Source organism: Myotis davidii, unplaced genomic scaffold (genome assembly GCF_000327345.1).
Source record: "Myotis davidii unplaced genomic scaffold, ASM32734v1 scaffold37, whole genome shotgun sequence".
Taxonomy (NCBI): domain Eukaryota; kingdom Metazoa; phylum Chordata; class Mammalia; order Chiroptera; family Vespertilionidae; genus Myotis; species Myotis davidii.
In genome coordinates this window covers 4,337,082-4,351,043 of record NW_006289395.1, presented here as the reverse complement: position 1 = coordinate 4,351,043, position 13,962 = coordinate 4,337,082, and the positions used below count along the sequence as shown (strand labels likewise).

At 38.2% G+C, this 13,962-nt stretch overlaps 1 protein-coding gene across 1 annotated transcript in view; it reads right to left on the bottom strand.

The window, feature by feature from the left end:
* MAP2K4 (mitogen-activated protein kinase kinase 4) overlaps positions 1-13,962 on the bottom strand; it is a 95,296-nt gene that overhangs the window by 80,769 nt on the left and 565 nt on the right. Inside the window, exon 2 of the mRNA XM_015562598.1 lies at positions 11,293-11,395. The gene's annotated coding sequence lies outside the window, so the exon portion shown is untranslated. The remainder of the gene's footprint in view (positions 1-11,292; positions 11,396-13,962) is intronic.

Sequence of the window (13,962 nt, the reverse complement as noted above, 5' to 3'; positions counted from 1 at the left end):
ACCATGTTTCTCTTTTATTAGATAGGATTTGTATAAATCTGTGAAAATATTTATATAAAAAGCAGTCTTATTGTACACTGCTTTGTAGCTTGATTTTTTCACTTAGTACATCTTTATTTTTATTTTTTTAAATATATTTTTATTGATATCATAGAGGAAGGGAGAGGGAGAGATAGATTGAAACATCAACGATGAGAATCATTGACCTGCCAGCTCCTGCACTACCCACTCAGCCAAACCAGCTAGGGCTCACTTTGTACATCTTGAGGATACTTCTGAATTAGCACATTACTCTATTCTTTTTCAATCAGTTATGTATCTGTTATTACATTGTATAGATGTGTTATATATTTATCTAGTTTACTGATAGCCATTAGGTCATTTTCATTTTTAAATTGAAAACAGTGGTTTAAAGAGCAACTTTTGGTAAAATGTGTTTTTTTAATTAAAAAATTGTTTAATCCTTCACAGTGCCAGTTTTTGACATTCTATCTTAGGAGACTGTGAAAGTGGCTGTGTCTTCTCAACCTTGGCACTATTGGACATTTTAGGGTGGATAATTCTTTTAAGTCTTGTGCACTGTAGGATGCTGAGCAGCATCTCTGGACTCAGCCCACTAGATGGCAGGAGCACCCTCCTCCCCTGGTTTAATAACCAAAACTGTCTCCAGGCACAAATGACCCTTGAGGTGCAAAATTGTCCATGATCCAGGACCACTGGTACAGAGACCATTGTAGCTTCACACAGGTGGTTACTATTACCTCTCTCCTAACTGAGGAACTGCCAAAGTCCTCAGGAATAAAAGGTGTGTTCCTTCTTATCTTGGGGTTTGATGGATGACAAAAAAGGGGAGCTTGGGAAATGGAATAAGGATATCTCAGAGTCAGGGAGTGCATCAAAGCTTTCTGAACAACTGGTAGCTGTCAGAAACCAAGGCAACCCAACACATGTTCTTTCATGCATTTAGCAAGTTTTTGTTGAATACCTAACCTCTGCTACAGTGGTTCTCAACTTCCTAATGCCACGACCCTTTAATACAATTCCTCATGTTGTGGTGACCCCCAACCATAAAATCATTTTCGTTGCTACTTCATAACTGTAATTTTGCTACTGTTATGAATCGTAATGTAAATATCTGATATGCAGATGTATTTTCATTGTTACAAATTGAACATAATGAAAGCATAGTGATTAATCACAAAAACAATATGTAATTTATACATGTGTTTTCTGATGGTCTTAGGCGACTCCTGTAAAAGGGTCGTTCGACCACCAAAGGGGTCGCAACCCACAAGTTGGCGACCCACACGTTGAGAACCACTGGTTTAAAAGGTAACATGAACTATCTGAATGGAAAAATTATGGACCATTTGGGCTTTCTTTATATTTTTCTGTACCAGAGGGGTGGGGGGGTTGGGGGGTGGTAGGGAGCTAGAAAGACTAGTAAATGTTCTTTTTCAATAAAAGCACAATAGAGATAGCATGTCCTGCCCGGCCAGCATGGCTCAGTGGTTGAGCGTCAACCTATGAACCAGGAGGTCACAGTTCGATTCCTGGTCAGAGCACCTGCCCAGCTTGCTGGCTCGATCCCCAGCTCAGGACCTGCAGGAGGTAGCCGATCAATGATTCTCTCTCATCATCAATGTTTCTATCTCTCTCTCCCTCTCCCTTCCTCTCTGAAATCAATAAAAATATATTATTTTTAAAAAAAAAAACCAGCATGTTCCTACACATTTCCTAGGAGAATCTGACTATGAGGAGTACACCATAGCTTATGTAACTTGACTGGTGTTCTATATTAACTCTAAAAAGATATTTGATAAACTTTGTAAGTCTGTATACATTTTGGGGGGGGCACCCTATATATACCTACTCCCCCCTTCCTGGCACAGAGGTCCCAAAACCCTTGTAAATTCCTAAGTGATAACAGCACTAGGAGCATCTTTTGTTCTAATGAAGTGATTGGGGACTCCTGGATGGGGGCTGATCACCAGAAACACCAAGACATGATTAGAAACTTGGTATTTTCAGCCCCAGGCCTCCAAAGTGCAGAGAGGCTGAAAATGGAGCTAATAAGTGATCGTGCCTGTGTGATGAAGCCTCCATAAAACTCCAAAGGGTGTTCAGAGAGCTTTCAGGGCGGGAACATGGTTGGGTGCTGGTATCCCACCCAATTCCACGGGACAGAAGCTCCTGCTCTGGACTCTCCCAGATCTCACCCTATGTATCTCTTCATCTGACTGTTCATCTGTATCCTTTATCATTTCTTTTAATAAACTGGTAAGCTTGTTTCCCTGAGCTATGTGAGCCACTCTAGCAAATTAATAGAACCTGAGGAGGTAGTTGGAACATATAGCCTGTCGGTCAGAAGTACAGGCTTTTGACCAGCACCTAAAGTGGGGATGGGGTCCGGCTGGCGTGGCTCAGTGACTGAGTATCTATGTATGAATCAGGAGGTCATGGTTGGATTCCCAGTCAGGGCACATGACTGTTGTGGGCTCTATCCCCAGTAGGCAGCCCATCAGTGATTCTCTCTCATCATTGATGTTTCTATATCTCTCTCCCTCTCCTTTCCCCTCTAAAATAAATAAAAATATTTTATATATTAATATATGTGTGTGTATTTATTTATTTATTTAACTTGCTGCCTGTTTAGAAATGGTTGGAAACCTCAACAAAAGCAAGGAAAGCAGACATTCCTTTAAAAAGCAGAACTTTGCTGAACTATAGGTTAAAGAACAGGGAAATCTTTTAAATGTCTGCCTAAGTCTCTGATTCAAGAACATAGATGAATTAAAACAGCAGTCACCAACCTTCCAGACCTCACTGACCATCAGTGGTCCACGGACCGCCAGTTGGCAACCATTGATTTAAAATACCAAAAGTAAATTCATTTTTAGCAGACAAGCAACTCAACATTATTTATTTATCATTAATTTCTTTCCATAAACATTCCAGAATTAACGCTCGATCCCTCGCCTATAAACATCCAGGTTAAGGAGACGATACCATGAATCTCCAGGAGTAAGGGGCCACACAGTCAGGTCATCCACACCCTCTGCTGAGAATCACTTCTCCATGAATCTCTCACTCAGGGAATGTGCCAAGCTGGCAGGTACACAGAGGCAGAATGTGGGGCTGAAGGAAACATTAAATAGCTCTGAACTTGAAGTACCATATGAAAGCTTTAAAAATTATCTCACACAGCAGCATTACTCACTATACTCAAAAGGTAGACACACCCAAATGTCTACCACAGACGAATGATAAACAAAGGTCATATACACATGCAATAAAATATTATTCAGGCTTATAAATTCTGACATATATTATTACAACATACATGGAGTATAGAAACAGCACGTTAAGTAAAATAAGTCAGACACAAAATATTGTGTAATTCCACTTATAAGAGATACCTAAAGTAATCATATTCATAGAACAGAAAGAGAACAGAGGCTGGCAGGGGTAGGGAGGAGGAATGAGGAGTTAGTGCTTAATGGCTACAGAGTTTCAGTTTGAGAAATGACAGAGTTCTAAAGATAGATGGTAGTGACGGATGCACAACAATGTGAACGTGTTTAATACCACTGAGCAGTACACTGAGAAATGGTTAGGTATTTATATTATGTATGCTTTGCCACAATAAGAAAAAGTTTGGGCTGGCCAGTGTGGCTCAGTGGTTGAGCATTGACTCATGAACCAGGAATTCACGGTTCAATTCCAGGTCAAAGGCATATGCCCAGGTTGTGGCCTTGATCCCCAGTATGGGATGTGCTGGAAGCAGCCAATCAATGATTCTCTCTCATCATCTCTCTCTCCCTCTCCCTTTCTCTCTCTGAAATCAATAAAAACATATTTTATTTTTAAAAAAAGAAAGAAAAAGTATGCAGTAAATCTAAACCAGCTTGGGGGGTAGGGGGGGGGTGAAAGGAAAATCTCATAGTATTTAAATTGGTGTTTTAAATTTTGGGGTAATAATTTATACCTATATTTTTTTATTTCTTTATTGATTTCAGAGAGGAAGGCAGAGGGAGCGAGAGACAGAAACATCAATGATGAGAGAGAATCATTGATCAGCCACCTCCTGTCCACCCCGCACTGGGGATAGAGCCCGCAATCCAGGCATGTGCTCCTGGCCAGAATCGAACCTGGGATCCTTCAGTCCATAGGCCAAAACTCTATCCACTGATCCAACCTATCTAGAGCTATACCTATAAATATTTCTTCCATTACTATCATTTTGTGAAAGTGCTCCACTATAGAAATTCCAAATTACTGAGATTGTGTCAACAATTTTCAGAGATGGAAAATAAAAAACAAAAAACAGCACCTTTTAAACTCATGTATACTAGTGTCTTTCTCACTTAGGAATTAACCAGAGAAGTCCTAGGCACATCTCTGGGGAATGAGAACACACAAGACTACAGAGCCCTCTCCCTCCTTACAAACACTTAGCCTATGAAGCTTAAGTATGAGATTTTACATGAAGTAGTACACACCTGGATCAATACCCCGCTCCCTTCCCTTCCTCTCTTCTCTTCTCTCTCTCTCTGTTCAAAGTCTTGCAGTCACTGATGACAGAGCTAAAAATAGAACCAAGGTCTTCTTATTCTTAAACACACACACACACATACACACACACACAACAAATCCCTCTCTTCTAACTCATCGTATAAAATAATGAAAGTCACAACCAGCTGGCGTGGCTCAGTAGTTGAATGTCGACCTATGAACCAGGAGGTCGCAGTTCAATTCCAGGTCAGGGCACATGCCCAGGTTGGGGGCTCGATCCCCAGTGGGGGGCGTGCAGGAGGCAGTTAATCAGCGGTTCTCTCTCGTCATTGATGTTTTTGTCTCTCCCTTTCGCTTCCTCTCTGAAATCAATAAAATATATATTAAAAAAAAAAAAAAAAGTTAAGTGGCTGGGATAGAAGCCAGAACTCCAAAATTAACTACAATGATTAATCCATGATAATCTACACTAATAAAAGACAAATATGCAAATTGACTGTACCTTCGCTATGCCTTAAGCCATGCCCCCAGCCAATCAGAGCGACTATATGCAAATTAACCCAACCAAGATGGCGGCCGGCAGCCACGGAGCTGGAGCAAGCAGGAGGCTTGGGGACAATCGGGCAGCAGGGGAAGGCAGTTGGGGGCGATTGGGCCGGCAGGGGAGCAGTTAGAGAGTGATCAGGCTGATAGGCAGAAGCAGTTAGGGCAATCAGGCAACACGCAGGTAAGCGGTTGAGAGCCAGCAAACCTGGATTGTGAGAGGGATGTCCCAACTGCCAGTATAGGCCCGATCCTCATGGAGTGTCCGACATTCCCTGAGGGGTCCCAGATTGGAGAGAGTGCATGCTGGGCTGAGGGACAATCTCCTCTCCCCCCCCCACCCCCCCTGTGCACAAATTTCATGCACTGGGCCTCTAGTAAAGTATAAAAGATAAAGCTTCCACAGTTTTACCAGCAATAAGTGCCTAGATAATTTATAATTAGTGTTCTAGTTTTAAGATGAAGCTCTCCTGAGTAGGCACATCACAGAATGAAGAATAGTAATGATTAACGGGGGGACTTTAAAAGTTCCTAGATGTTCTGTGGCACAATTGAGCCATTTTCTGCTCAAATGTAATAAAGATAAATGAGCTAGTAGAGATTCTCTTGGTCTCAACAAACTTAGAACATATGGTTCCAAAATGTTTAGCTTAAGGCCCAAAATGTATTTGTATGCATTATTATTCATTTCCAATGTTAGCTTTTAAGCTAGTGTTTCTTCTTTTACCATTCCGATATGCTGTGAAGATAAAGGGACTGTTCGTTCAGAGTCACAATTGTATTTGGTGCATTCTAAATGATGCAGTACACTGAGAGCATTCACTCCCTACTCAGCATGACGAAAACACAGACCATAACAGAATACCTGCTACTGTTCATGTCAAGTTTATATACAGAACATGATTTTAGAACAAGCCTGACACATTTATAAAAATACCCCTGGGCTATTATAAAAACTTATAGTGCCTAGATAATCCAATCCTGATGGAAATTTAAAAGGTAGCCACACATTTTCCTTTAGTTTTTCCTTTCACTCTTTAGTTTTACAGCTTAATCTTTCACTAAAAGAGCCCAGGAGCATATGTTAACATTTGTTACATCTGAGTCAAACATGTCAAATTCGTTTATTTAAACAAGACATGCCACCTGACAGCCACGAGTTTGACATGCTTGATCTAGGTAGTAGGTACAAGAGTCTATAATAAACTCATGCCTTACATGTTGGAAACATTTATAATAATTTTAACCAATGATAATTAAAAACAAAGATTTCCTGTTCAGGTTCTCTCCTCACTCTCTAAGGACTTGCATAAAAAGAATTTTTTTTTTTAAAGAAAGTAATGGAAAAACTAAGGGATTTAAACAAATTTTCTGAATGCTGAAAGCAGACAAAATGTCGAAACAAAGCAAAACTGATTAATTCATGAAAAGGGACTCAATGGTTTCAGACTTATCAGCCAGCTGCAGGCAGGACCTTGTTCAGATCCTGCTTCAAACTACTCAAAAATAAAGCTGAAAAAATATACTTATTTGTATCAAAACTAATACATCAAATATACTTATTTGATGACATTCAAGATTTATTTATTTTACCAGATATAACAATGGTATTGTTATTATGTTTTTTTAAAGGAGTCCTTGTCTTGTAGAAATACATCCTGAAATGTAGATGAAAGATATGTCTGAAATTTGATTAAAACTAAGGGGCTGGATGGGTGGGGAGAGGGGAATTGAAGAATAGATAAAAACAATATTGGCCACATTAGCTGTGGACACTGCTAACGCTGATTGATAAATACAGACAGATTCGCCTACCACTCTCTAGTTTTGTATGTATGACTTGCAACTTTTCATAATAAAAGGTTTTTAAAAAAAAAAAATAGTAATAAAGAAAACTACTGCCCATAACACAAGGTGGAAGGGAGCATACGGCAGAGATGAGAGATAAGCAATGGTCCCAGCAGAACCTCAGAGGGCATCCACAGTAGGAAGGTATGGAGGCCTAGAAACAGATGAGTTCATTAAAAGTCTTTCTAGAAGAAAGGTCTCGTCAGTTCCTCCTTTCCTCTCTAACAGCCCCTCAAAATAATAACAATTTTAAAAAAAGCATGTCTCTAAAGAAAATAAGCATACTATATGGAAAGAATAGGCCTCCTAGGGTGACTGTTGGTCCTACTTATTACTCTGGCATCTAGAATACTCACGGCCTGACAGCCAGCTCTCAAACCATTTGCAGAAAACTAAATAAAGTCAAGCTCACCAGTTGACCTTCAATAACCAGAACTTCCAATCAGCCTTCTAATTTCCTCATCCTCAACCATCTATGGACAATAGAGAATTTGAAGGCAGTGGTGGCAAAACTAACACAAAGGAGAAAGACAAAGATAAAAGAAAAACTGACCCTATAGGAAATAAATTCCCGAGATGATAGAAAAGACTTTAACATTCCAGATTTGACACCCATAAACCATGAATAAGATACTAAGAAAAAGCCACAATCACTCATAGAAATTAAAATAAAATTTTCTATATTAGAGTCACAATATAAAGGAAATCTCCTAGGTTATACAGTAAAAAATAGAGATGGGAAATATGAAAGAAAAGTCAGAGAACCAAGGAATTCAAGAGGTCCGACATCCAAAAAACACACATTTCAGGAAGAAAGTATAGGAAAAACATGAAGGAATCTATTAAAAAAAAAAAAAGAAATTTTTTCAGAAACAGATACATGAATCTTAAAACTGAAACAGTTCTTCCAGTACACAGAGTAAGATGATCCAAACCTAAGCATATCCTCATATAATTATTGAATACCAAAAATAAAGAAAAAATGCTAAAAGTTTCCAATGATAGAAATTGGTAATATATAAATAACATCTCTGCTACAATTACATAGATCTATACGTGACACGTATCCAAAACTTAACTTGTACTTACACTCACCAGAAAGCCATTCTCCCTTCTATCTATTCTCTATTTGTCTTTCAAAATCCCATTCAAACCATGTTCCCTTTGTTAAACTTTTCATCAAGTTGTTTATCTACTGTGATCTTAACCTTGCTGCACCACTCATTCATTTGAAATTCAATCTGTATTACTACTTACTTCTGAATTGCTGTAGCCAGCTATCATTTCTTGGAATTTATTTAAACTATTGGTTCACAGGAAGTAAGAACAGTCTTAATTTCTTTTTAAAATCTTTTACAGAATCCTGCAGCCAGGAGACCTGAAACTTCTTCTCAGGACATAATCTTTTTTTTTGTTTTTCAAAATATATTTTATTGAGTTTTTACAGAGAGGAAGGGAGAGAGATAGAGAGTTAGAAACATCGATGAGAGAGAAACATCGATCAGCCGCCTCCTGCACACCTCTTGCTGGGGATGTGCCCACAACCCAGGTACATGCCCTAGACCGGAATCGAATCCGGGACCTTTCAGTCTGCAGGCCAACACTCTATCCACTGAGCCAAACCGGTTTCGGCATCAGGACATAATCTTAACTTCATCAATGGCTTATAGTTCATCTTATCTTTTCCTAAATTCATTAAAAAGTATTACCTATATAATAAAAGCCCACGCGACCATTACAACAGAGCAACTGGTTGCTATGATGCACACTGACCACCAGCAGGCAGACAATGCAGGAGCTGCCCCTGGTGGTCAGTGCACTCCCACATGGGGAGCACCGCTCAGCCAGAAGCCGGGCTCACGGCTCGTGAGCACATTAGTGGTGGTGGGAGCCTTTCCTGTCTCTGCGGCAGTGCTAGGAGCAGCAAGCCAGGCGGTAAGGAGCAGTGAGTAGGCAGGCAGTAAGGAGCGAAGGGTCCCAAACTACGAGAGGGCCGAGGCCAGGCTGAGGGACAACCCTCCCACGCCAGTGCACGAATTTTGTGCACCAGGCCTCTACTATTTACATATGTAGGTAAAGTTGAAGGAACTTTTAGGAGGAAACACATATAAATAGCACAGAGGTAATCTTTTTTGAAACCCCCACAAACTTTAAGTTATATTTCCTAATTGCAACTACTTACCCTAAACAAGGACCAACAGTAGTTTCAGTGCTGACAGCACACAATTCAGAGGAAGAACAAAGAAGGATTCCTCTATGGAAGGGGTGGGAGGACAGAGGAGAAATGCTGCCCTGAGTAGTGAAACAATTGTCTTGGACCAGTATCTAAGAGGCAGTAGCTATTCCGACCCAGATAATAAGCCAGTGCAGTAAGAAAATTCTAACAAAGTCTGGGTCTAAAATTTTATACACCAAAATTGCCCGGCTGGTGTGGCTCAGTAGTTGAGCGCCAACCTATGAACCAGGAGGTCACGGTTCGACACCCAGTCAGGGCACGTGCCCAGTGTGGGGTGTGCAGGAGGCAGCTAATCAATGATTCTCTCTCATCACTGATGTTTCTCTCTCTTTCTCTCTCCCTTCCTCTCTGAAATCAATAAAAAACATATTTTAAAATAAATAAAATAAAATTTTATACACCAAAATCAAATTCTAGAGATTCTATCAAACAGTAAAAATGCCTATAATCTTGCCCTCTCAAACTTTTAATACCTGCTGGGAAGCAACAAAGGATACGAAACCAACTGGTTACAGGATTATGATGAAGTAGATTTAACAACAACAACAGAAAACACCTGATGGACTCAAATTTTGCAAGAAAGCTTTTTTTTACCCCCTTTATTGTTTACTGTTAATTTAAAAAAAAAAAAAAGAAAAGATTTTTGTCTATAAATCCCTATACATGAAGAAACTCTTGAAGGAAGAAAGTTCTAATATATGTGAATGTTTTCCAGTTCTAATACAAATCAGGTTGTCCTTGTCCAAAGTGGTTTAAAAAAAACAGTACGAAGAAGATCTCTTAAGTTTGGCAATTACTGCATAGCCTTTCTTTCTCAGACTTCAAACATATGGTTCATCTAGCAACCAAGGTTAATAGACTATGTTCAAGAACCAGCTTTCACTAAAATTTCTAGGAAAGGAGGAAGGAGATTCTTCTGAGTGTTTCCTTGCGCCGAGCTCTGACTAATCAAGCAGTACTAAGAGTTTCCTTCCTCAATGCTATAGCCCCCACTTGTCAGGCTGAGCTCTGACAAGAAATTCCATTATGAACATCAGTCTAATTAAATTGACAGACACTATCCCCAGTCAAATAAACTGTTACTCCAGTTTTCATTTAAAATATTTTTCACTCCCTTTAAACTTATAGGTGAAAGCATAAGAGCAGATATACAGGCACACATTATTCCCTTCTAGACTGCTGTTTTAAAAATAAAATATTTTCAGCATTTCTACTGCAATATACTCTTCCTTCTACCAATTTGTTAGTATTTGTAAATACAATGTATACCTAACATCAAAAGACAAGAAAATAGCAATAAATGTGCCTCTTTAGGAAGAATAAATATACTTGTAGTCTAATAAGGTATGAATACAAATTATTAAAAACTATAAAATAATTTAGTCTGACAGGTTTTTTAACCATATCTTTCACCACTTGCTTTAGAGTTCTCAATACCAGAACTGGGTGAAAATTATTTTTATGGACATAAATATAAATGTAAAGCCACTACTTTTGTTACATAAAGACATTATCTATTAATACATCACTTCAACTCAATCAAAGGTTTCTGTGAAGTATTATTCTGAAGGTATTATTTTAAATTAATAGATGTTTCTAATAATTTCAGTGACATGTTACAACATCCTATCTATTTTTAAATAAAAAATATTTAAGGAACAAATTTTAAAAATAATCTCTGACACCTGTACACACCGTTTCGATTTACTGTGACATAGAAATCTCACATAAAGTCAGTTTATTAGGAGTAGGAATCTATTTTGTCACCTAGTCAGTGGGGATGACTAATGCAGATATACAGGGAAAAATTACATTTTCTAAAAATCACTTACAATTTAAATGGAAATCCAGAAAGAAAGGTATAAACAATATTCTCAGTTCAGTAAGAAAGAAATTAAAAAGATATAAATATAAAATATATCAAAATCTTTATTTATTTTTTCAAGTAAGCTTTAAAAAGAAAAATTGTGTTTACCTACTTCAAACTACAGCACCAACACCTTTCTATTGAAGTTCAAATAGTAATATTTCTAATGGCCCATAAAAATAACGGAAATACCAATCCCTCAACTTGAAATAATCCATAAAATGCAGTAACTTTTAAAAGCTTTGCTTGAGTTGAGTCTTTTATTTATTACAGAAATACTCACATGTGTGGGTTTTGAACTCCTGTAGGATTGGGATTCAGAGTAAACCTTGCTGTAGATTTGAAAGGTGGATTTGCAAAATTCAACTTCAGTGCTTTGCGTTTACCTAAGAAATAACAAATAAAAAGTAAAAGTTTCAAGTACTATAAAACAGGTACTATTCTGAGGGCAAAAGAAATTAATTATCAAAAGGCAGAAAAATTTGCTTTAACATATAGTTATATGTAATATATATACATATATGTATATATATTACATAATATAATTATGTAATAAAATAGACATAATATTAGAGCATAATGTTCTAAAATGCAACCAAGAATTTTCAGAATTAAGGAAAAGTAAATCAAAATGATCTAAAGTTGTTACTATCCATAAATCACTCAATATACTCCAGTAAAATGGAAAACAATGCTCAGTGCATCCTTTATATTGTTCAGAGATGCTAACACTTTTGCAAATGAAAATACCAACATGAAAATCATTTACCTCAGCAGTGACACTGAAAAATGCTAAACCTTTCCAGTGTTATACTTTAATGCTTTAGTTTAAAAAAAATCATTTTCCCTCAAATATGCTATAAACAACTTAGAGTAGAATCCGAAGCATTGCAAGCACAATGGGCTAAAAAATATCATGGTAGGGTCAACTTCAAATTAATAATAAAGGTATGCCAAATAATAATTTATTTGGAGCAATTTCTTTGGGAAGAAGGAAGGTATCCATGTTTTACATCAAACTAACAAAACATGTCCATTATAAAAGGCCAGAAATATCAGAAATGGTAAAACAAAAAATATATAAAATATAATAAATACAGATTTGAAATACTTATATACACTTAAAAGTCCAATTACCCCAAACTAATCATTGTCTGTTTCCGACTATTTCCTATACATAGACATATTTTTTTCTCTACAATTAAAATCAGACCATAATACCGTTTTGTAACATGCTTCACCCACTGACCATGTTTCTTTCTATTTCAATAAATCTTATAAACCATTTCTTTAGGATTCTAGTATATGGAAACTGTAACTAAGCTGGAATTTTAAGCATTTTTAAGCCCATCTTGGTTTCATTACATTTTAAGGTTACTTGTTCGAGCATTCACTCTTCACACTTTATTATACATATTATACATATGTCTCCCTACCCAAACATCTCTGCAATCCAAACACTTTCCCACCTCTCTGGATTCAAAAGATGAATTAGAGAACTCAACCTGTGCAGCCCGGTACTTGGGTGGGATTTGGAAGTCTGAGTGTGCACACTAGCTGGACAAGACCGCAGAATGCACAGAGCTCCTGACAGGGTTCCAATCAGCTCTCAGGGCTGGGCCTTCTACAGGACGTGAATTCCGAAGACCAGACACATCATTTTCAGAGATAAGCACAGTACGACATGAATTTTCCACATAATTTGCCTTTCAGTTACCAAATATCTACCAAATAGCTGGTTTGGCTCAGTGGACAGAGTGTCAGCCTGTGGACTGAAGGGTCCTGAGTTTGATTCTGGTCAAGGGTACATGCCCGGGTTGTGGGTTCAGGCCCCAGTGGGGGGTATGCAGGAGGCAGCTGATCAATGATTCTCTCTCATCATTGATGTTTCTATCTCTCTCCCTCTCCCTTCCTCTGTGAAATCAATAAAAATATTTTTAAAAATGAAAATAAAAACTTGGGAAAATACTTGCAATACAAAATCAGAAACTCTAAATATACAAAAACATCACACAAATCAATAAAAATTTAAAAATTGGCAAGGGTATAAACAGTAAAGAAAAATTATAAAAGAATTATTAAAGGCACTCACTAATACCAAAAACAGTTAAAAATTTTATGGATGTGAAATTGGCAAAGTTTAGAGATTTTATTTTACACATATGCATATATATTTTTAATGATAACATATGATCAAAGTGACTAGGTCAAATAATCACTAGTATAATACACTGCTGGTGGAAAAGTAAATTGATATCTTTTCTGGTGAGAGGTTCAGCAATACACAAGAAAGATTTTTAAATAAATGTGCTCTTCTACTTCTTGGAAATCTCTCTTTAGGAAATATTTAAAGGCAGATTATTCTCAGGCCCCAAAACCTGACAGAATTTGCCCTGCTGGATTTTGAAATTGCTTGGGACTGCTGCCTCCTCTCTTCCTTCAATTGTCTCCTGTTCTCCCTTCAATTTCATCCAATGCCTGGCCCACCACTGTATCTTGGAAGCAGATAACTGGCCTTCTTGTCTACACTAATAAAAGAGAAAAATGGTAATTGGCGTACGACGATACCCTTTTCATTGGCTAATCAGGGCTATATGCAAATTAACTGCCAACTAAGATTGGCAGTTAACTGCCAACAAGATGGCGGTTAATTTGCATATGTAGGCACAATGCAGGGAGGCGAAAGGGAAAGCAGGAAGAAGCCCCCTGCCACTGACAGTGATCGGAAACCCAGCGGGGAGCTAAGAGCTGGGGGGCAGCCATGATCAGAGAATCAGGAGCCATTGCTGCCCTGGCGAGTGATAGCAGGAAGTAGGGGTGGAGCCAGCGATGGGAGCTGGGCACGGTCGAAGCTGGCAGTCCCAGGAGCTAGGGGTCCCTTGCCTGGGCCTAAAGCGAAGCCCAAGATCGTGGGGCCGCTGCAGCTGCGGGTCCCCACTTCCCTGGCCGGACA